Genomic DNA, 23,557 nt, shown 5'->3' with positions numbered 1-23,557 from the left:
AACATGGCGGCCGGGAGGGGGCGCGCCGACTGCGTGCGCGCGCCCGCCGGCCCCGCCCCTCCGCCAGTCCAGGCCCCGCCCCGTGTCCCCGAGGCCCCGCCCCTCCGTCCAGCCCAGGCCACGCAAGGCCCCGCCAGGTGCCCTCTGGCCCCGCCCCGCGCCTGCTGGCATCCCACCCCGGCCCAGCCAGCCCAGACCCCTCGTTCCCCGACCCCAGGGCCTCCACCCGGATACCCACGACCCCACGCAGACTACCCAGCCCTCCCACCGCGCCCCACAGCCTACGCCCCAATACTCTACAAATAACCCCCAAACCCCACACACGCGTCCCAACGACCCCAAACCACCACACAAACCCTGGCAAATTCATACCTGAACCCTCGCACACGGCAAACTTCACTCAGACCCCACAAATCTCCCCATGCCTCAGGCACATCTCACAGCTCCACACACCCTCTCCACCCCCCACACACGCACAGAGCCCCCAGCCTGAGCTAAAACACGCTTCCCCTTGCAGTGTGCACTTGTAAACATCACCAGGTCCAGGAGGTGGAGCTGGACGAGCGGGGGCTGCCGGGGCGCTGGGTGCTGGGATAAGTGTGTTCCCTTTGTGAAAATTCACTGATGTACACTTTAAATGTGTCACTTTAACGTACGTGTTCTACTTCAATAAAACACACTCAAAAATTATTCTGAGGATGGTGCACAGGCTTTGCTAGACTGCTAAAGGGGTTGTGGCACTAAAAAGGTGGGGCTCTAGGGTCACCATCCTCCCGTGAGGGGCTTATAGACCCCCTGATTCAGGCTCACCCCTTCACAGGGCCTTGGGCTCTCACACAGGATCCACCTGTTCCCTTTGGTTCAACCAGTGCCCACGAGACACCTCCTGTGTCCCGAGCACCATGCTGGAGGAGGGGCAGACGCTGGAGAGGTGCCCAGGACCTCACAGCTGCCCAACCTGCTCCAGTCAGGGTGGGGTCAGCAGAGACCCCCTCACAGCAGGGTCTGGGGACAGATCAGGGCTTGCTAGGTTGGTAGACAGCACCATCCCTGTGGCCTGTGTTCCAAGGAGGGCCTGTTTCAGGGAGGCTGTTTCCAGAAGTCCCGCTCTGCCCTCACTTACAAAGACACCTAAGGCAAGTCACTGCACTTCTCTAAGCCTCGTGTTCCTGCTTCCTGTGAGGGAGCCAGATGCAGGAAGGCATCCTCTGTTCTCCAAGCTGGGATCTAGACTTCCCTTCTCTGGCAACAAGTAACAGGGAGAGAAGATGGGGGGAAGGAGAGAGGAAAGGGGAGGGGAGAGGGGAGATCGAGAGAGAGACACTAACACATGTGCAAATCCATGGCCATTATTCCTTTGAAAAGTCCAACGCTGGTAGTTCTAAAGGCTAGAATCCCCTTCCTGCAGTCTGCTGCCCCATCCCAATGCTCGGTGCTCCTTCTCCACCAGGACAGTGAATTAAGCCCTACGTGCCTGCCTTGAGGCAGGAACCTGAGCTCCCCATTTTGAACTTGGTCCACCCCCATCCCGGAGAAGCCCCTCTACCAGTCCAACCCTCCTTGTGAGCCCCAGCTCTCTGCTAGACCTTCCTGGGTCTGCAGGAGAGCAGAACTTTCCCTGAAATCACGGCCCCTGCCCTCAAAGAGTTTGCAGCTCCAGATGAACTTATGCCAACATGTAGTGGGTGCCTGGTGCAGGCCTGAGTGCTTTCCATAGACTGTGCAAACCAGCGCTGCCGCTAGAACTTCCTGGGATGATGGAAGTGTTGTCCAGCTGCGCCATCCACGTGTAAGCACTTGAAACGTGGCCAGTGCACCCGAGGAGCTGCTTTTTGAAGATCTTATTGAACTTTAATTGATGAATTTGAATAGCCACAGGTGGCTCGATGCTGCCACATGGAACAGCCCTGGCCCCAAACCTCCCCACAACCCAAGATGAGTCTTCTTACTGTTTGCATTTTACAGGAGGAAACTGAGGTTTGGAGAGATGCTGGGCTGGGTCACCCAGGCAGAGCCCAATCCCTTCCCCACCCAGCTTGCAAGTCTGCGTAAGATGCGGGTTTAGGAACGAGAGAACTGGATACGGATAAAGAGATGATGAGCCAACCACAGCCCAGGAAGTGAGCTGGAGAGCAATTCAGGGTATCGAGCCAGGCTGGGGAGTAGGGGAGGGCCTCCTGAGGCCGGAAGACCATCTCAGGCGTGCAAGGTCAGAGGGGACATTCCTGCATTCCTCAAAGACATTTCTCCTTCCTGCACCCCCTTTGAAGCCTATCGCCCTCTTGCACTTCCCTCTCTCGATTCATCCCCCCATGAGGAGCCATTGAGGCCAGCAGCGCTATCCCCATTTTACAGATGAGGAAACAGAGGCAGGACACAGCAGTGCTGGGATTCAAACCCAGGTTCTACCGAATCCACAGCATGTAAGTTGTCTTGCAGAGGAGGATGCAGGATAAGCCATATGCTTTGTCCAAGGCCAAAGCTGTCCCAGGGCACAGGCTGGAGCAGGCACGTTCATCTGCCCTTCCTAGGGTTTGGAGATTGGTTTCAGATGCCTGATGAGGCACGGTGATGGGGGCTGGTCAGGGTGGTGTGTTTCAGAAGCGGAAAGACATGGCTGTGCAGATGGGGATGTCTCTGGGGTTGGGGAAGGAGGGCTTCAAGGGGGAGGCACTATGGGCAGAGAGAGATGGCATGCTGTGAAGACAGCATGCACCTTCTCCTAGTGAAGATGCAGCGGGTCTCAGGGATCTTCCACCAAGGTTTGAACTCTAGATTCAAAACCACTTGTCCAGCAGGAAGAGCCTATGCTGGGAGCCCCACAACAGCTAACTTCCTGTCCACCAGTTCGTTGCCTGACCTTGGCCTGTCACTCCCCCCAGTCCTCAGGTTCCCCATCTGTGAAGAGTAATAATCCCTCCCACCTTGAGGGATTGCATTAAAGTTCATAATGAAAAAGCAGAGTAGGAAATGCTTTGGAAGCTGTAGATGGGTGTTAGCAGTGGTTCTTATTAAGATACAGAGATAAAGCTATCCTGGTCCCTCCAGGCGCTGGAAGTCTAAAAGAGCAGAGGAGTCATGAACACAAACTGAAACTAAAACGCTGAAGTCACATAGGAAATCATAAGAGAAAGGGCTGTGAGAACTGAAAAGGAAACTTCCTTCTCTCTTGCAGAGAAGGAGCGATCAAGGCCGACTTCCTGAAGTAGAGGTACTGGAGCTAGGAAATAGCAATAATAATAATACCACCAAAGCAGCAAGCACTGTGCAAACGCTCTGCATGGATTATTTCATTTCCTGTTCGTAACAACCCTGAGTTTTAGACCATCGTTATCCTTAATTTACAGTTGAGGCTCAGAGCCACTCAGCGATTTGCCCATAATCACACAGCTAAAAAGTGGCAATGCTAGAAAAGTCAGGCCTGATTCGAAAGCCAAACGAGAGGAATTTGAGCAGACTGAAGGGAGAGATCCCCTCTCCCCTCCAGCTCCAGGTACATTATCAAGGCCAAGCCAATCAGTGCATCTCTCCTGGTCATAGTGATTGATTCAGCAATGGGCATATGACTTAAGATGGGCCAGTGAGACTCAAGCCCTGGACTTCCACAGAAACCATTGAAAAAGAGGAGGTTGTTCTCCCGCCCCATCGCCCCCATCCCCGTCAGGCAGCTTCGCACTGGGAGAGCCAGGCTGAGAATGAAGCCAACACAGAGGGATGAGGGAGGAGAGAAAAGACAGATTTCTCCTGACATTGTTTGAACACCTGGAACCAGCCATGCCTGAAGTTTTAACCCTGGACTTTTTAGCACATAAGCCAATACATCAGTTACGACTATTTCAAAAGAAAACCCAGCTCAAACTGGCTTAAATGATAATCGGTTTTAATTGGCTCATTTAACTAAACTCTCCAGAGCTAGAGCTTCAGGTGATCAAGGTTCTGGCTCCATTTCTTTGACATATACCCCCCAAGCATGTCAGGATTTTCCTGGGCTGGTGTCTTGATTGGCTCTAAATTGGCTGTAGCAGACCCATGCCTCACACCTGTAGCCAGGATAAGACTGTCTCTCTCTGCAAACCAGGAAACTAATACCTGAGCCTTGCTCTGATTGGAAGAACTTGGATCACGGGCCCATCCCTGAGCCAACTGTGGGGAGTTCGATGAGGAATCAGGGTGATTGGCTTAGGCCCACCAGGGCTCCCCCCTGGAGTTGGGGGGACAGTTATGGGAGGGGAACACACACTGGGGAGGTGGACAGCACGACCACCACTCAGCTGAATTCTCTTTTCGCCCTCAGCCAGTTGACTTGGTACCCAGATTCCTGACAATAACAGTCATCAACCCCATTTCCAAAGAGTTTTCATTTAATTTTTTGACAGCTCCAGGCTTTTTTTTTTTTTGGCTATGCCACACGTGGCATGTGGGATCTTAGTTCCCCGACCAGGAATCGAACCTGCGCCCCCTGCATTGGAAGCGCGGAGTTTTAACCACTGGACCACCAGGGAAGTCCCTCCAGGCTTTTATATTTGCAGTATTTACTGATAATTCTGTTGAGATTTGCATAACACCTTTCTTCCAAACCTCTCATCATGCCTCAAAAACAAGTTTCTATGAACTGCCTCAGATTTCCTCCCAAGGGCATGAAGTGTAACAATAAAACACAGCATCAGCTTAATATATAGTTTTCAACCTATGACCCAACATTTGTAGTTTTTATTGGCCATTACTTTTCAGGCTTTTTCCCCTATAGTGATGAACACTGCAAACAAGATAGGCTTTTTTTTTTTTTTGCCACGCCCCACAGTATGTGGGATCCTAGCTCCCCAACCAGGGATCAAAACTGCACCCCCTGCATTGGAAGCACAGAGTCTTAACCACTGGACGGCCAGGGAAGTCCAAGACAGGCCATTTTTTGGGGGGGGGGGCGCGTGCTGCGTTGGGTCTTAGTTGCTGCGCGTGGGCTTTCTCTAGTTGCGGTGAGCAGAGGCTACTCTTGGTTGCGGTGCACAGGTTTCTCATTGCGGTGGCTTCTCTTGTTGCAGAGCACGGGGTCTAGGTGCGCGGGCTTCAGCAGTTGTGGCACGCAGGCTCTAGAGAACACAGTAGTTCAGTAGTTGTGGCGCACAGTAGTTGTGGCTCAGTAGTTGTGGCGCACAGTAGTTGTGGCTCAGTAGTTGTGGCACACAGGCTTAGCTGTTCCGCGGCATGTGGGATCTTCCCGGACCGGGGCTCAAACCCGTGTCCCCTGCATCGGCAGGTGGGTTCTTAACCACTGTGCCACCAGGGAAGTCCCAACAGACCATTTTAAATTGTTTTCTTGAATCTACACGGACTGAAACATCTTACATGCATTATTTCAGTAAACAGTCACCACTGCCCTGTGAGATAGGTAGGCACTCTTGTTCTCACCATTTTACAGAAGAGCACAGTGAGGCACAGAGAGGGGAATAATAACTGCTGGCCCAGCTGAGGAGCGGCAGGGCTGCGATTTCACCCAAGTCCAAGGGAGTCAAGGACTGGCATCTCCTACAAAGCACCCCTTACTTGGAAATGCGCCTGATATCTTTCTGCTAGAGACTGGCTGAGTGCCCTGAAAAGGCCATAGCTCTTCTCTGGCCTCAGAAAGGTGCTGTTTTTCCTTCCTCAGAAAATTTCCGGATGAGTTGGATGCCCTCCACCTTCATAAAGCTTTCAACTTGGATCAAGAGTTGAAACATAATCACCCAAAGCTATAACTCAGAGACATCTGCCCAGCCAGCAGCATTTGAGCTGGGACTTTAAGGGTGGCTAATTACTGGTTATGAGGAGAGCAAGGAGAGCAACACTGGGAGGGGCAAGGCTGAGCAAAGGACCAAGCGGCAGGAATCATGGACCAGTGGTGTGATTTAGCTGGACCGCAGGATGCACAGAAGAAAGCAGCAGGGGGTGAGTCAGGAGAGAATGGCTGGAAGGAGCCTGGTCTCGTGTATTTCTGCTAACTCTGCAGCTGCTGAGAGCAGCCTTCTCCATTAGCAGTCAGGGGCAGGCGTATCCCTGGCTGGCCAATGAGAATTCGCATCTCCATGGCCATAGTCATTGGTTCAGGGCTGGGCATGTGACCCAAGCCCAGCCAATAAGAGCCATCCCCAGGATTTTAGCTAAAACCATCAGAAAAGCGGCCCTCTCTGCTTCTGAGATTGTGGGCACCAGGAACCATAGAAGCTGGAGCTGCAAGGAGCCCTCTCTGTCACCTCACAGACACAATTCTTAATTGTTCAGACCAGTTCGGACCAGCCCAGAAAAAAGAGCTGTTGAGTCAGGCTGGCGTCATCCTAGCTTTCTTCAAGAACATCTCCACTGTTGCCTCAAGCAAAGTTTTCTTTTGACAGAAACCTCAAAGTCTTTCATTCCTTTTTCTTCTTTCACCTATTCTCACCCTCTCTTCCTTCTCTCCTTCCTTCCTTCCTTTCTCTTTCTTTTCACATCTCTTTTTCTCTTTGTTCCTCTCTCTTTCTTCATTATTATTTTTTTTATTTAATAAACATCTTTTAAAATAATCCTTAAAAAAATGCATGCACACATTCTACAAATACCCGGCCAGTACTTTTCAAAACTGCCACTGTGTGAAACACAAGAAAGACTAAGAAGACAGACTTGAGGAGACTAAGAACACAGGACAACTCAATGCAATGTGGTGCCCAGTCATACCTGCTTCACGGTCCTGAGATGATGGAGGAAGCATTCAGTCCAGGGCCACATGCAGAGTGGGTCCGCATCCGCTCAGGACTCAGCATTGCTGGAAGAATGCCAAGGGGCTGGCCTTGGCTCAGGAAGGGGTCCTGGGCCAGGGCTGATGGAGTGGCATGTCTGGATCTACCAGTCTGTCCAGAGACCTGGGAACACAGCTCACCTCTGCTCATTCATGCAACCGTCCTTTTCTGAGCTCCTCCTAGTGAAGCTGGGGCTGGGGCTGAAGCAGGCTTGTGCCAGGGCTGCCAGGCTGTGGAGAGGCTGACACAGACACAGCAGTTAAAAGGCCAGGACAGAGGGGTCCCAAAAAAGAGGGCAGGAGGCCAGTGACTCCAAAGGGTGAGACAATGCAAATATAGGGGCCACTTGGACCAGAAAAAGGCAAAAAAAAAAAAAAATTCTCCCACTCCTTTTCTTCCTTCTGCTTCTTTCTCTTCCTTATTTTCTTCCTCCCCTCCTTTCCTCCCTCCCTCCCTTCTTTCCTTCCTTCCACTTTTTTCTTTAATTTCTTATAAGAAAAAAAAAAAGGTGGGTACATAAAGCAACTTTGTTATCAATTTTTGCAAATGTGCCTAAGAGGTACTGAACGGAAAGATGAGAAAATTGCATCTTCGTTCTCCTCATCTGAGCGCCGGTTGTGAGCCGCCCACACACCCAGACAAGGGCGGGAGGGACAAGTGGCCAGCTGGGACCTGCCAACCAGCCTGGGCCCTCCCAGGCCTCTCCCCATCGCTGATCTCTCTGCTTCCCTGTGCTCTGCACTGGGTGGACGAGGATACTGAGCTCCAGGGGACGGGAGGGGCTGCCCTCTCCAGGCTCCTCGGTGGGCACGGCTCCCCCGATCCTGCACTGCAGCCCCAACCATCACCCGGGGTTCCCCAGATGGCCTGCATTTGCTGGCCTCTGAGCATCCATGTGTGCTGTTCCCTCTGCCTGGAGCCCCCTCTCCACCTTTTGGGATCCTTCTAGAAGTCAGCCTGGCTGAGTGCCCATAGGCTTTTAGGATCCAGTGGTCACCCTGCCCTGGGAGCCTTCCTGGATGCCACAGGCATCCTGGCACCTGCCTCCTGGACGGTGACAGTGTAGGTTCTGCACCCTGTGGTCCAGCAGCTTCTTGGAGAGGGGGAGCTGGGACTGGCCTTTCTTACCTGTGTCTCCTCCCCCTGCACAGTTCTGGCATAATTATGCTCAGACGGAGCATAATGTCCGAGTATGTTTGTTGAGAGTAAACGATGGAAGACAGGCCGTCCCTGGGGGAAGGCACTCCGCAAGCCCAGGGGTATCCGACTGTGGTCAGGGGGTGGGGGGCACTTGTAGCCGCACCCGGCACCCCACACAAAGAGCAGTTTTGGGAGCCAGAGTCCAGCCGCCGCTCTGTGCCCCAGACCATGGCAGCACACAGGGACCCTCAGAGCCTCAGCTTCCTCAGCGCAATTCGGGGGCGGGGCTGCCGTGCCTTGCTGGCAGGGCTGCTGGGGAGACCGAATAGCGTCACCCCTCCCAAGCCCTCCAAGGACTTTGCAGCACACTTAGAATCAAATCCACAGCCCCGCCCCACCGCGGCTAGAAGGCCTTGCCCACCCTGCCCCCGCCCCACTCTCCCCTCACTGTTCACTGTTCGCTTTGCCAGGAATGCCCTTCCCCACACGCCTGGACGCCCCGCGCTCCATCCCCTCAGTCCGTCTCCCCAGCGGGCTTCCCCAACCGCTAAAATGGGGCCCCCTCCTCACCTCCAACCCCGAAGCCCGCTTACCCTACACACCTGCCCACGTTCTTGCAGACTTGAGTCACAGCCTGCCCTGTCCACGGGGGGACTCCAGGGCTGTCTGAGCCAGCCTGGCCTGGGTTCCAGTCCCGACACCACCGCTCACCAGCTGGGAGACTCTGGGCGACCTCCAAGCCCACCCTGTGAGTCTCCCATCTGTGAAGTGAGGTGTGAAGCACTGTCTGGCAGGGCGACTGCAAGGATGGAGCAGGTCTGGGAGGCCACCTTCTCTGGGCAGAATCACTGCACACAGTAGGTGTGACACCCACATGGACACCACCACGGCAGGCCCCTCTCCTAAGCACTTCCCTGTTAGCTCCTTTAACCTTCACACCGATCCAATTGGAAGTCACTCTCATGATCACATTTCACCAATGAGGAAACTGAGGCACAGGAAGGCAAAGTGACACAGCTAAGAGGCGGCAGCCTGGGGCTTGGAACCCAGAGTCTGTGTCCTTACCCACTCCCTCCACAAATGGGGGCTGTAAATAGCACTTAGAGCCTGTCCTGTGTGCGTGGGAACTGTGCTCACGTTCAATCACGTTTGAAGACTCACTGACCAAACGTCTGCATTTGGCGCCCCAGAAGCCCAGCTAGAACAAGGATTCAAATGGAAGCTGTTCGTTTGCATGTGACCCCAGGAATCACCTTCAGGGGCATGGGGAAATGAGACAGGGAAAGGGAGGAGCCCACAGCTGTGGGTGCCTGACACAGCCCTTTGCTGTGTGGTCCTGGACCAGCCATCATCCCTCTCTGAACCCAAGTTTCCTCTTCTATAAAGGAGGCCGTAGCCACCCAGGAGATAGAGTGGGAGGTCTCCCGGGACTGAAAGGGGTCCCGGCTCAGCTCCCAGCCCCAGTCCGAGCTCCAGGAAACAGAGGGTGCCCCAGCGAGGGCTGTGTGTGGGCGCAGAAACCACAGGAGGGCAGGCACAGCGCCCAGGCTGTTACCACAGGGGCTGCAGAGAAACCACATCACAGCCACCACAGCCTCCACCATCCCACGGCAACTTCCGCTGCTGCCTCTCTCAGGGAGCGTCTCCTCCCAGCAGTTAGCTGTCCCCTCCATCAGCACCTGCCCCAGGTGGCCCGGCAGCCTTACCAAGGGAGGCTGGCTGCTGTTCCGGAGGCTGTGCAGCTGCAGGCCCGCTTTAAAAAGTTACGGACACTCCTGCGGTTGAGCTCACGTCCCTGCGTTCCAGCACTTGTGACCTCGGGCCAGTCAATTCCCTGCCCTGATCCTCAGCGGCCTCCTGACCTAGTCCACTGTCCGGCAGCTGAGCCTCCTGCATCCTCTTGACTTTCAGCCTTTGCACTTGTTGTTTCCTCGTCAGTCGTGCAATGTCCTTGAGGGGCGGGGGGGGGGGGGTAAGCCCCCACTGGCCACCCTCCTCAGACTAGCTCGGCGCCTTTCGCCTCCCCTCACCTACCCTCCCTCAGTAGCTCTGAGCCCAGATTGTGAGGTAGTGCTTACCCCTTCGCAGCCTCTGACTCCCCCACTGCAAAGCCCATGAGAGCACAAACTTATCTTGCCTCCTGCCAGACCTCAGGGCCTAGCACAGGGACTGGCATACAGCAAGTGCTCAATAAATGCTCATCAAATAAATGAATTACTGTCTGAAACACCTGTCCTTGGTCAATGGCTTGGTCTCCCAGGATCAGACTTAAATGTCACCTTCTCCAGGCAGCCTTCCCTGATTGCTTCCGTGATTCCTTTTCTAGGTTTTCAGAATCCCCCCGAAATTTTTCCAAATCACAGTTGCCTAGCCTGTCAGGCGTTGCCACCCAGTTACCGGGACCCCAGCCTGCCCCCCATCCCCCCTTCTCCAAGCGACGAAGAGAGAGCTGGAGGGGGAGGAGGGAGGAGGCGCAGACTGTGTAGGAGGTGGCGCGGGTGACCAGGCACTGCCCAGAGTGGAGAAGTGAGCAAGGCCCGCGGCCGGTGGGGGAGGGGCGGGGAGGTCGGTGGTGGCGTCAGCCTCGCGGAGGGCGTTGGGGGTGTGTGTGTGTGTGCTGGTATTTCCTGAGGCTGCCCGGAAATGCCTGGGGCCGACCTGGGGCCCCAAGAGGGGGGTGGCCGGGGAGGTCCACACCCTTCCTCCACGCCAGCCAGGCTTAGGTCACTGCGAGCCTTCCAAGCAGCCGCAGGCATGTTGCGGGCGTGTTGTTCGGTGCCCGTCACAGACAAGAGGAAACTGAAGCCCAGAGGCCCAGGCTGCGCCCTCCAGGCACCGGCACCGCCGCCCCCGCCCCCGCCCCGCGCCCCGTCAGGGCTGCGCCAGCCCCAGCCCCTTCATCCCCCCAGCGGGGAGGGACCAGACACGGAGGTGGAAAGGTTCGTGGTTGCGTGGCTGAGCCCTGGCCTGCTGGGCCAGCAGAGGCCAGCTCCTCGCGCTGGTACATCTCCGCCCCCACCGGGACCACAGAATGGCAGGCTCCCGGCGCGCCCCATTTCACACGGAGACTGAGGCCCCAAGAGGGGCAGGTGGAGGAGTCAGAGTCCATCCTGGGCCGGACAGCTTCTACCTGAGTTCAAATCCTGTTTCATCTCCTGTAGCCGTACGGCTGGACAAGCTGCTTTGCTTCTCTGAGCCGCTGTTCCTTCCCCTATGGTGGAGATATAGCCGGGCCTGGCTCCGAGGACTGCAGTGAGAAATAAGTTGATCTGTGTAAATCGCTGTGCAGGGCACATAGTGTGTTTTCAGTAAATGCCAGTTATTACCACAGAAACATGATCAGGCCTCCCCCACCTCCAAACAAAAAGCCTCTCCCCTTGACCTTTACCCTCCACAGACTCCTGCCTAGCCTCTCCTTCTCCCATGTCTTCTGAGTTCTATCAAATACACATCTTCTATAAAGTTAAGCATGTGTTTGACTACAAAAAATAGAAAACAGATCAGAGTGGCTCAGACAAATAGGAGTGCATTTTCCCCCATCCCAATGAGCTTGGAGATCAGCTATGGCTGGCATTGCTTTACCAGGCCAGTGATGTCAGGGTTCATAACTCTGCAATTTCTTGGCTTTTCCCTCTTGTTTGCAACACAGCTGCTAGTGCACCTGGTGTTGCATCTGCATTCACATTTAAGACAGGAAGGAAGAGGAATGGTTAAGTTTAGGGTGAACTGAAAGCATTTGTCCCTTTTATCATGAAGAGAAATAATTTTCCAGAACCTACCCCTACCCCCCCCACCCCACCGACTCCTTAGATCTAATCAGCCAGAACTGTGTCACATGACCACTCCTAACTGCAAGGGAGACTGGGAAGGTGAGTCATTTCTCCTCTCCAGTCTCTTAAGTGGAAGGCAGCAGGGGAGGGGGTGTTGGGGATGGCAGATAGGTCAGTCAGCTGATGTGGCTGCCACACTTTCCCTCCATCTCCCCCTAGCTCGGCCACTCCCTAGGCCGTGCTCTCCTAGTCGCCCTGACCGTCTTCCTCATCCAGTGGCCACCCCATTTCCATTTCTCTTTGGAAACTGGAAGCTCTGACAACTCTGGGTCTGCCTGCACTTCTGCAGGGCAGCAATCTGCTGATGTTGAGCAGGGCTGCCCCTTTAGGTAGGATACGACTGTTCACCTCAGTCTCCACCACTCCCTAATGTCTCACATGTATTCATATTTCTTGTCTAGCTCTTGTTGGTGTTGGAATTTGCACCCCTGAATTAATGTATTCATTTTCCCCTCCCTGACCTTATTTCAGGGAAATAACACACAAAAACATCCTTTTAGGTATTTCGTAGGTGTGCAGCAAGAAGTTTCCTTTCCACCACAGACCCCAGGCACCCAGTTCCTCTGCTTAGGGATAAATAATCAATACCTTGTTTAAAACTTTAGAGATATTTTATACACATACAGGCAAATCTACCTGTATTTCCCATCCCCCAACCCCTTTTTCACTCAAATATGAGCATATACTCCACATTGTTCTGTGCTTGGTTTCCCCCCAATTTACAATATCTAACAATATCACTTACAGATCACTTCCTGGGACTTCCCTGGTGGTCCAGTGGTTAAGACCCTGTGCTTCCACTGCAGGGGGCACAGGTTTGATCCCTGGTCGGGGAACTAAGATCCTACATGCCAAGCATCAGGGCCAAAAAAAAAAAAAAAAAAAAGAGAGAGAGATCACTTCCTATCTACACACAGCCACCCTCTTCATTCCTTTTTCTGGCTGCAGAGCAAGTGCCTCTGTTTCTTCCTTCATAGAGGGGGTCTGATAAATAATACCAAACCCAGAGGACCAGTGGGAGAATTCAGAAACATTGGTTTATGATGTCTCTGCGTCTGGGAGACCAGGTTTATTGCACACCCTGCTGAATGTGAGGTGAGAGTTTCCAGAACCAGGAGAGTCAGGGGCACCCAATGGGAGCCCATGGAAAACCAGCAGTCAGGTGCTTTACGTGTACTGTTTTATCTAATCCTCACAGCAATCTTCTAAAGGAGGTGCTATGATCATCTCCATTCTACAGAAGGGGAAACTGAGGCACAGAGCAGCTAGGTGACTTGCCTGGAATCACACAGCAGAGAGTGGTACAGTTAGGATTTTAACCCACAGCTGCCCTTCCAGTGCCAGCACCCAGGCAGCTGGGCACCATCCCCTGACCCAGGGCTGACCGCCCACATCCAGATGAGCAGTGCCCAGGCTGAAGGGGGCCCTCCAGGTCACTCTGCCTGGGGGGAGACATCCGGGGCCACATTTGTCTCTGTGCTCAGAGCAGGCGAGGTTCAGGGTCTCTTTATCCGTGGTATGGGGCTGGGTCACTCAAGTGACCTTAGGAACCCAGAGGCTCTGGAGCCAGACTGCTCCATCCCAGCTGCGTGGCTTTGGACAAGTCACTTCCCTCTCAGAGTCTCAGTTTTTTCATCTGTAGAAGGGGACCAAAAATTGCTCTTCAGTCATGGCATTGTTGGGGGATAACTTATCTAATAAATATATTCATCACTTAGGAAAGTTCCTGGAATATAGAAACATCAAAAAAAAAAGCTTATTATTATTATTATCATTGACAACACTGTCCCTGGAAGCTCTTGCAGCAGAAAGTGGGAGGGTCACCCAAGGAGCCAATCCTTCCTGCTGGCCTTGGACCCAGGACCTGGAAGGGGCTTCAGGCCACCCCCCGACACCCCGTTCTAAGGGGATCAGACTCAGGCCTGGGGAGAGGCAGCCTCGGTGAGGCAGGCCCGGTACCGGTACCGGTACTGTAGGCGCCCCCCTGCCGGGCCCCCTGCCACCCCTCCCCCATCTCTCCAGGCTCTCAGGATGAGGTCACCTCAGCTTCTCCCCCAGTGACCACAGACCTTCCAGCCGTGCAGGCAGCCCCTTGACCTCTGACCTGCACGGACTCCAGGCTCTGACCTCGGGCTGTGACTGAGCAACGGTTCTGCCCTCATCACCCCTCCATGCGGAGCAGGGGAGAGGGCGCTGTGTAGGCCCTGGGGACGCTCCCTGGCAGGAGGTGGACCCCATTGTCCAGACCTTCCCCGGGAGGGGGAGCTGGGGCCTGGGGGGTGCCAGCAGGGGGACGCCCCCGTGGGAGCACCCATGTCCCCATGTCCACGAGCACCGGAAAGGCTAAGCGCTGCGCCTACCCCCGTGCCTCCACCCCTTGGGGCCTGAGCACGCATCAGCTCCGGGGGCCACTCCTGCCGTCCGCCCAGATCGCCACGCTCCGCCATTTGCGCGCTTCCCCAGTCTGGGGGGGCCTCCCGGGCCTTCCCGCCCCTCCACCGGCTCCACCGGCACCCCCGGCCCTGCTCCAGCCCGCCACCCACTCATTTTGCAGGACAGTTAAAAAGTCACCTCCTGGGAAGCCTGCCCTCATCCTGCTTCCCTCCTCAGGCTGGTAAAGGTCTTCCTGTTCCGGGAAGCCCGCTCCGGCCGGATCTCCCCGCCCCCCCCGGTGCGGACGCTCGGGCCCTCTCCCGCGGGGTCAGCCCTCCAGCTCCGGGCGCCCTCTGGCGGCGACTCTCAGATCGCAGTGCCCTCCGCCCGCCGGGGACGCAGCCTCGGCACCTCGGGGTGCCGGTGCTGAGCTGGGCCCTGGGATTCGGCAGATCCGAGGATGCGCAAAGTCACCGCCTCAGGACGCAGACAGGGCCTAACGACAGTCAAGCCGCATAGGGTGCGCTATAAAGAAAGGAGGGGGACAGAGCGTGGCCGAGGAGGTGCTTCGGATGGGGCATGCCGGGGGCGGCCTCAGAGGGAGGGGAGGACAGTGGTGTCCCCGCCTCGGGCTGTCGTGGACGGCAGTCTGTAGCACACGCGTCCCTCACTGCCTGCAGTTCTCCGGGCTCCTCGGCTGGTTCCTCCTCCCCTTGCTGGTCTGTTCATGTCGGGGCGCCCCTGGCGCACCCTGGGCCTTTTCTCTGTCTACCCTAACTCCCCGGGGTGACCTCAGTCCAGAGTCTCTAAGCACCAGCTATGCCCTGACATTTCCTAAAATATCATCCTCGGACCTGGCCTCTACCCTGGACTCCAGGCTCATGCATCCAACACCCCCGCATCTGGAAACAAGCTCCCCGTCTTTCCACCCACCAGCTGCTCCATCTCTAAGACCTCTGTCCTGCCCATCGCTCAGGGCAAGAACTCTCTCTCTCTCATTCCCTGCGTTGGGTCCACCAGCGAATCCCATTGGCTACCAGCAGAGGGTACCTGGAACCTGACCCTGGCCCCCTCCCCGCCCCCAATGCCGGTCACCTGGACTATGCAGTGCCCTCCTCACCTGCCTCCTGTCCTCCACCTGTGTCCCCAGTCTGATCCTCACCCCTAAGTCGGACCTCATCCCTCCGCCTCTCAGGACCCTGTCTGAGCTCCCAGCTCGCTTGGAGTCTTACTGTGGTCTGTGAACCACCCTCAGAGCAGGGCCAGGTTTTGTGGGGCCTGAAACTTCTGTAATATAGGAGGCCTTCTCTATGAAAAATAATACAACCTTACAAATACAAAACGAGGGAACCTGGGAGGAAGGGGGAGTCAGAGTGGCAGAGAGTGGTCTTAACCAGTTGTGATGAAGATAGCTTGCTTGTCTGGTACAGGCTCTTCGGAAAGCAGAATCTGCATTGTGAGCACTGAGGAGGGTGGTCACCCCGGGGACATGCTGGCAGAAGCAGGAGGCGGGCAGGGAGCTGGGCCTCTGTGGACACTCCTCGAGCCCCTCGTTTCTGACGTGGGCCCTTTCCCGTAAGCATATGCTACTTCCGTAGAAACGTTTCCTAAGAGGATAAAATGAATTAAATACAGGAAATTCATGAAATATTATCAAAGGAAACATATTACATCTCCAACCTGGGTTTCTTGCAAAATGTTTAAATTGCCTTTTTTAATGGAGCTCCTGGAAAGGCACTTGCACGTTTTACAAAAGCTGTGACTGCGTGAGCTCATTGCAAGGTCCCTGCCAGGGCCTTGGACACCTGGGCAGCTGAGGGACTGCAGGTTAAGCCTTGTCAGCTTCTCGGTGAATGTGCTCCCATCCCCCTGCCTGTCGCCTCCTGGCTTCATCCCCCACCCCTCACCCAGCAGCCTCCTCGCTGCTCCTCAAACCCCCGGCACACTCCCACCGCAGGGCTTTTGCACCTGCTCTTCCCTTTGCCCGGAATGCTCCTCCCCCAGGTCTTCCTGTGGCTCCCTCACCTCATACTGTTTGTGAGAAACAGTATCCAGCAGTATTTCATAACTGTCTTGGTTTTATCGTAGTTTCCTTGTTATTATGTGTAAAGCAACACCAATTTTCCACTTAAGAGTATCGATGTGCAAGTTCCCCCTTTCAATACATTTACTGACATTTTAAAAGACGTCTTCAAAAAAAAAGTCATCTGTTCGTGGAACCGTTTTCAGTTTTATTAAGTAGTATTAATTCAGGGAGGTGGGGTGCAAGTCCGAGAGTTGCGCGAACGACTTGAGGGAAAGGCCGCCGGCCCTGGCCGGGCCCCGCCCCGGTGGCTCGGCCCCCGTGGGACCCCAGACCCCGCCTCACTTCTCAGACAGGAAGGCGGCCTGCAGTTCCGAGAGACGCCGCGGGAGGGCAGACGCGGCCGCCGACCGAGGGATGCGGGCAGAGAAGCTGCGGCGCCCGGAGACCGTGGTTCGATCCCCGGATCCTCCACTACCCAGGCTGCTCTTTAATCCCTCCCCCGGTAAAACGGGTTCCTGTAAAGGTTAAATACCGTGACTATAACATATAGTTTCTGAACCCGTTTTCCCCCCAACTTCATCTCAGATCGGAACTGCGGACCTCCCGCAAGAGCTGGGGGAGGCCATTTAATGAGCTGGAATAATTTAAGGAATTTTTATTTAGCTGGTGTGTGTTACGGAGAGCGTGGGAGCAGAGAAACGACGTGATTAAACAATGCAGAAAAAAGAAAAGAGAGAAAGAAAAAGAAAAAAAGAAGAAACTGCACTTAAAGAAAGCTACCTGTAATCCTATTTCTCATCAATAAGCATAAGGGTATTGGTATAAAGTTTTGTGGTCTTTTAAATTTTTTAAACTGCAAACACACATATACAAATATAAATATATGAATATTTGCCCACAGACTCAGGGGTGCAAGAAATGTCACGTTAGTTCATTAAAATTTTTTCTTTACTTTAACTAATGACTTGTTTTTATAAAAGTAATACACGCTCAACAGAAAGAAATCCAAGCAATTTAGAAAGTACAAAGAAAATAAGCAGTAGGAAATCATCACAAGTGGGACTGTATATTTCATGAGTATGTTATAGAACTCTCCCTACCCAGCTTCACTCACTTCTACAGGATGAACGAATAGACGGACAGATGTGACTATTAAGACAGGGGTGGTCGTGATCCATGTTTTTTTTTTGGGGGGGGGGGGCGCACCACCGTATGTGGAAGTTCCCCCACCGGGGATCCAGCCCGTGCCCCAGGCAGTGGAAGCGCACAGTCGTAACCACTGGACCGCCAGGGAAGTCCTGTGTGTGTAGTTGTAAATTAATTGATAGATTGGGGGTGGCGGTTTTAGGTTTATAGAAAAATTTAACAGAAAGTACAGGAATTCTCATATATCCCCTCACACTCCCCTCCCCCATTTTCCTATTAAAATTTTGCATTATAGCGTGGTGCATCTGTTGCAATTGATGAGCCGATATTGATATGTAATTATTAAATAAAGTTCATAGTTTACATTAGGGTTCACTTTTTGTGTTGTACTTTCTGTGGATTTTGACAAATGTCTAATGACATGTATTCACCATTATAATACCATGTGGATTAGCTTCACTGCCCCCAAAACCCCTGTGTTCCATGTACTCATCCCTCCCTCCCTTGAACCCGTCAACAACTGGCCTTTTTCTGATACCTTTTCTGTAATGTCATATAATTGGAACCATACAATCATTTAGATTTTCTCCTATGATATCAGCCTATGCTGCTCTTAAAAAATAAAAGCCTTAAAATTAATTTTATTGCAATTTAGAATATGAAGAAGAACAGTGAAACTGAATAAATTCTGGATTTGCGATCAATTTTTTTAACCATAAGAAATGTGACTTCCAAAATGAAAATAAAATGAGAAGGGGGAGGGAGGGGAGGAGAGGAGAAAGGAAAGAGAAAAAAAGTGAGTTCCTTTAAAAGAATCCCTGTATGGTTAAGATAGAGTTTATGAAAGTCATTAACACATTGTAGTGCTTTTTTTTTAACCATATATTTAAATTTTAAATATGAGTGTCCCTCTGCAACAAAAGATAAGGTGACTGGATTTTTTTTTTTTACACTGAACCCTGGCAACTTCTGTTGCTTTCACTCTGTTAACATTTATAACATATTCACGTTCTGTTCTGCAGCCCTGAATCTCCCCATTTTGTTCTCGTTCTGTGTTACAAGAGATTCAGTACTCACCTTCAGTCCTTTTCTCATGGCTTTTCTGTTTCTGAGTTCTTTATTTCAATTCCTCATAGGTTGGTCAGATTTCATTACTGAGTAGTTTTTTCAAGAAGGTCCACATGGTGCAGGATCTGCTGAGAGTAGCAGTCAGGGTCCAATCAGGAGACTGGACACCACAGTTTAAACAGAAGTCTGGAGAATGAATTATTAACTATGATCAAAGAGTCATATAAGGGGAGCCTGTATGATACCCTAGTGCTGAGGGAGGGTACCCCAGGAAGGACAGACTTAGAAGGGGTTCAGACCTCCTGGGGAAAGTGTGGTCTGACCACTGGATAACAGAATTTCTGGTTTAGCCAGGCTGAGCTGCTGGGCTGACAAGAGGGTTCTCTCTTTAATTAAAAAACTTTTTTTTTTTTTATTCTTGTGATGAAGACTTGTAAGATCTATTCTCTTAGCAACTTTCAAACACCCTGGGTCATAAATCACTCTACCAACGAACCCCGTCAAATTCTGGCTTTTTTGAAGGAATAGTGGGTGATCCATTATTTGTTCTGACTCCAGACAGGCTCCTGCTACTGGGATCATTCCCCAATTGCCTCCTGAAAACTAGCCTGTCTACAGTTTCACCTGTGCCTTGACTCTTCCCCTCTATGCGTTACCTCCCCGCAGAACCGACACTGTCCTTGAGAGACCTTTAGGCTTGAATTTCTTCGCTCTCTGTTGCAAATGAGGTCAGTCCCTTCAGGAAGAGAGTAGGAGCTATCCATTTTATGGCCGGTTTCTATCCCCAGGCAGAACCCAGGGCACAATGGCAGGCTGCTCTCTGAGTAACACCCCTGCTTCAGGACCTGAGGTCAGAGGGGAGGGGGGGGCAGCAGCCCGAGGAGCCATGAGGGACCACCAGGGTGGTCAGGGTGCCAGGAGGCCCAGCGCACTGCACTCAGGGTGGAGCCCTGTTCCACGAGAGGGGCACCTGCCCCCCCACCCAGTCTTAGCCTCGGCCAAGAGTAGCTTTAGAAAAGCTGACACCCTGCTCCTTCCAGGAAGAAAGGCCTACTGGGAGCTGGGGGAGGGGCCCTGTGTTCTGGGTCTGGGGGGAGGGGCCCTGTGTTCTGGGTCTGGGGGAGGGGCCCTTTGTTGTGGGTCTGGGGGAGGGGCCCTGTGTTCTAGGTCTGGGGAGGGGCCCTTTGTTGTGGGTCTGGGGGAGGGACCCTGTGTTCTAGGTCTGGGGAGGGGCCCTGCGTTCTGGGTCTGGGGGGAAGAGCTCTAAGTTCTGGGCAGGACAGTCTGGAGCAGAGAGTTAGCTCACAGAGCTGAGAGGAGACTGAAGGGAGGCAGTGGTTTTGGTTCAAATATCACAGACTCTCACCTTTCTTATCAAATTTTCGTTACCTGTTCTTGAACAGATGTTTCTTCATTTCTGTTTACCCTGTGGGCCATTTCCAGAAACTTTGAATATGTTTTTTGTTGTTTTCCTACTTTTCACCAGTTTCATGGGGAGCAAGTTGGTGGACCTCTGGAGCTTGTGCTGTCAGCGTTGGTCTCTGCAGGCAGAGGTCCTGGCACGGGTGCACGCACAAGTCCAAGCTGGAGCTGGGTGCGGGAAAAGGCTTAGCAGCAGTTCTCCAATGAACGGGTTTTCTCTCCGTTCTCCTGGTAGCCACCCCTCCCCCCAACAGGATGGAGCCCAGGGAGGTGCCTCGGGTGTTTCAGTCAGTGTCTGATAACAAAAGCTCCCACCGAGCCTCCCTAGAGCATCCGAGGGTCTGGTCCAGTCTCATAACTACTGAGCCCCAACTTCACTGCACCGCGGTCCCCCGAGCCGCCCCCCCCAGCTCTGGGCCTGCGATGGGAGGGGGCGGTCAATTCCTGCTCTCTGTGCTCATGGCCTGGTCTCAGGCTTCCATTTCTGACTCACCCGGGACCAGCGCGAAGGAGGGGGGAGTGTTTGCTGCGGCTGCTGTGACGGGTCACCACGAGCTCCAGTGGCTTCCCAACATGAGATCATTCTCCACGTTTCTGGAGGCCAGAAGCCCGGCCCCGCACCCCTGGGCCCAGGAGAAGGCGTGGGCAGGGCTGGCTCCTCCTGGAGCCCCCCGGGCAGAGACCCTTCCCTGCCTTTTCAGCCTCCTGAGCTGCACTCCTCGCAGCCCTCGGCCCGTCGGGCGTCTCCCAGCCAGCAGCCGGGCATCCTGCTTCGGCCACGGAACCTGCTGCTTCTGCCTGCCTCTCACGGGACACTGGAGATCACATTTCGGGCCCACCTGGGTATCCCAGGCCCACCTCCCCGTCTCGGGATCCTCAGTGTAATCGCGTCTGCGAAGCGCCTTTGTCATCTGCGGGAACGCTCGCAGGCTCAGGGGGCCGGCCCTGCAGGCCTTTGGGCCTAAGGACTGAGATAGGCTTATGTGGCCGGTTCCACCATGGCCTGGCATGGCCAGTGGCTGACAATGACTTCTCCTCCTGGGGGCGGCTTTTGACGGGCCTCCCATGGAGAGCCAGCTGCAGCCCGTGATGGGGCTCGATGCCCTGCCAGCTCTGCCCACCCCCCCCCTCATTCCAGGCCCCAGCATCCACCCTCAGTCGGGTCCCACCAGGGGTCCTCCCAGTCAAGCCCCACTTGCAGGGTCCTGGGTGGTGTTGGGGGTTGGGCGCACGTGCCCTCCTAGCAAGATGTGCTGCTTCCCGCCCACCCTGGCCCCGCGGCTCTCCTGACGCCCTGCAGCGGCTCTGGGCCACGTTGCACGGGGCTTCCGGCGCTGCCGCCTACTAGCCGGAGACCTAGGGAGACCTACTCACCTTCTTGTACCTGACTCGGCACAGAATAAGTACTTTGGAAAACAGAAAATAAGCCAGTCCCCAGGCCCTCAGGCCCCAGAGGACACACACTCAGCTTCAGAAGGGGAGCCCTCCCCGCTCTTGCCTCCAGGCACCTCAGACTTGGGGTGGGGTGGATTCACCCGCAATCTCACTGCACCATTCTGAGGCTTTGAAACCTCAGCTGAAACGGAGCCGGAAAGAAGCACCTGCTAACATCCTGTCGTCTTGGGGTCTGGGCTGACGGAGCAGGGGGTGCTGGGGGAGAGGCGAGGACGGGCCCTGGGCTGAGCCTGGGCTGCTACCGCCCCCGCCCCCGGCCTTTCGGGGGGCTCCAGGAAGGTGACGGCTTCTGCAGTCTTCCTCTTATTTTCCCTCAACTTTCTTTTTGTTTGTTTTAACTAAACCTTTAATTTTGAGATCTCTGTAGGGTCACATCTATCATACCAACTTTGTACATGGAAAACTTTCAAACCCTAAGAAAAGCTGTGAGAACGGCATGACATCCACATACCCCTCACCTGCACTCACCGATTCCTATCTGATGGAGTTCATGGTTTTTAATCTACTGATCTAATCTACTATTATCCATAGCTATATAGATACACATAGAGATAGACACAGAAATATGGACTCACTCTGTCCGCTAGGAGATAGGAGATATATTTATTAGTATTATTTTTAATTGGAGTATAGTTGCTTTACAATATTGTGTTACTTTCTACCGTACAGCAAAGTGAGTCAGCTACACGTATACATATAGCCCCTCTTTTTTGGATTTCCTTCTCATTTAGAGCATTGAGTAGAGTTTCCTTTGCTATACAGGAGGTTCTCATTAGTTATCTATTTTATACATAACATCAATAGTATATATACATCCATCCCAACTCCCAGTTCATCACACCCATCCCTTTCCCCCTTGGTATCCATACGTTTGTTCTCTACGTCTGTGTCTCTATTTCTGCTTTGTAGATAAGATCATCTGTACCAACTTTTTCAGATTCCACATATATGCGTTAATATATGATATTTGTTTTCCTCTTTCTGACTGACTTCACTCTGTATGACAGTCTCTAGGTCCATCCATGTCTCTACAAATGACCCAATTTCGTTCCTGTTTATGGCCGAGTATACAGGAAATATATTTCTAAAAATACAAACACATATATATATAATGAGTTTATACATATATAATGAACTTGTGTGTATATATATAATAAATTTGGGTGTATATATATATATAATGAATTTGTGATATATATATAAAATGAATTTGTGTATATATATATATAATGAATATGTACATATATATATATATATAAAATTTTATTTTATTTATTTTTTTCCTGCCTCTGTCTGCGGAGAGGGTCTGGAAACAGTGACACCTCCGTACTGATGAGCACACCCAACACCAGCTGAATCCTGGGTTCTAAACACCGTCCTCCACTAAAAATACCATCTTCCACCCCTCAGAGATGCCTGGTTCCAGCGCTGGGGCAGAAGTCCTGGAAGAGCATGAACCTACCGTCAGAGAGATGGGAAGAGCTCAGAGAATGGTGGGGATGTGTCAAAAGGACAAGGGGACATCTCGAAGGGGGGTCCGACTGGCCAAATCTGGGACAATGTAAGCATCAAGATTAAATAATAATAGTAATAGAGCATAATCCATTGACTAAAATCTGAAAGCATGATGTAACCCTATTGATATAAATGAAGAAGAAAAACTCTTTTTTTTTTACAGAAAAAACCCAGTCTGACTTCACGCTGATTCATCCAATTCCCGTCCAACAACACAGGGCTCTTCCTCGCCTTCCTCTTCCAGGTACAGGTCTCCCTCCTTCCCTGGAGAGAACCCTGGTTCCAAACAGCTTTGCTGTATTTAGTCGTTTATGGTGTTTCCCACGATACTCACACACCTGTCCCAGAATTGCCACACTGATTCCACTGCCCATAGCAAACCTTAGCAAAGGTCAAGATTATTTTCCGTCCTTGTTGACCTTAGGATTGCCATCCCGCTGAAGGTGCCCGGTGTTTAAATCAGAAGAGGCATCTTCTGAACTGGGCTTTGATGGATGAATAGGAGTCTCCTGGGAAGTGAAAGGGGAAGAGAGCACCAGGCAGAGGGCCTCGCATGTGGAAAGGCTGGAGGACGAAATGGACATGTGGGGTGTCCCTCGGCCGTGGCTGGAGCCCGTGTTTGTTCAGACAGTAGGGGAGTAACAAAGGATGAGTCTGGAGAACTGGGGGTGGGGGTAGCGGCTTGGAAGGGCCCTGGTTGTCAGGCAAGGAGCGTGGGGTCGATGCAGCAGGCAGTGGGAAGTCACAGGAGGCATCAGAGCTTAGAAATGGTGGAGGGGACATCGGCAAATGAGGGGGCGTGGCTGGGACCGCAAGACACAGTGTCTGAGCTGGGG

The 23,557-nt window shown here is 53.1% G+C and overlaps 1 long non-coding RNA gene across 1 annotated transcript; it reads right to left on the bottom strand.

Annotated features, from left to right (window-relative positions):
* Positions 1-4,161: 4,161 nt before the first annotated feature.
* LOC309837633 lies at positions 4,162-14,375 on the bottom strand. The gene is made up of 5 exons (XR_014298278.1): positions 14,288-14,375; positions 12,462-12,560; positions 11,017-11,133; positions 6,685-6,987; positions 4,162-5,087 (listed from the first exon to the last, which is right to left on the bottom strand). It is a non-coding gene; the product is annotated as an uncharacterized lncRNA (long non-coding RNA).
* Positions 14,376-23,557: the final 9,182 nt, after the last annotated feature.

This window comes from Grampus griseus (genome assembly GCF_964374135.1).
Source record: "Grampus griseus genome assembly, chromosome: 20".
Classification (NCBI taxonomy): domain Eukaryota; kingdom Metazoa; phylum Chordata; class Mammalia; order Artiodactyla; family Delphinidae; genus Grampus; species Grampus griseus.
The sequence above is the reverse complement of the archived record's forward strand: the minus strand, read 5'-3'. Positions and strand labels throughout refer to the sequence as shown.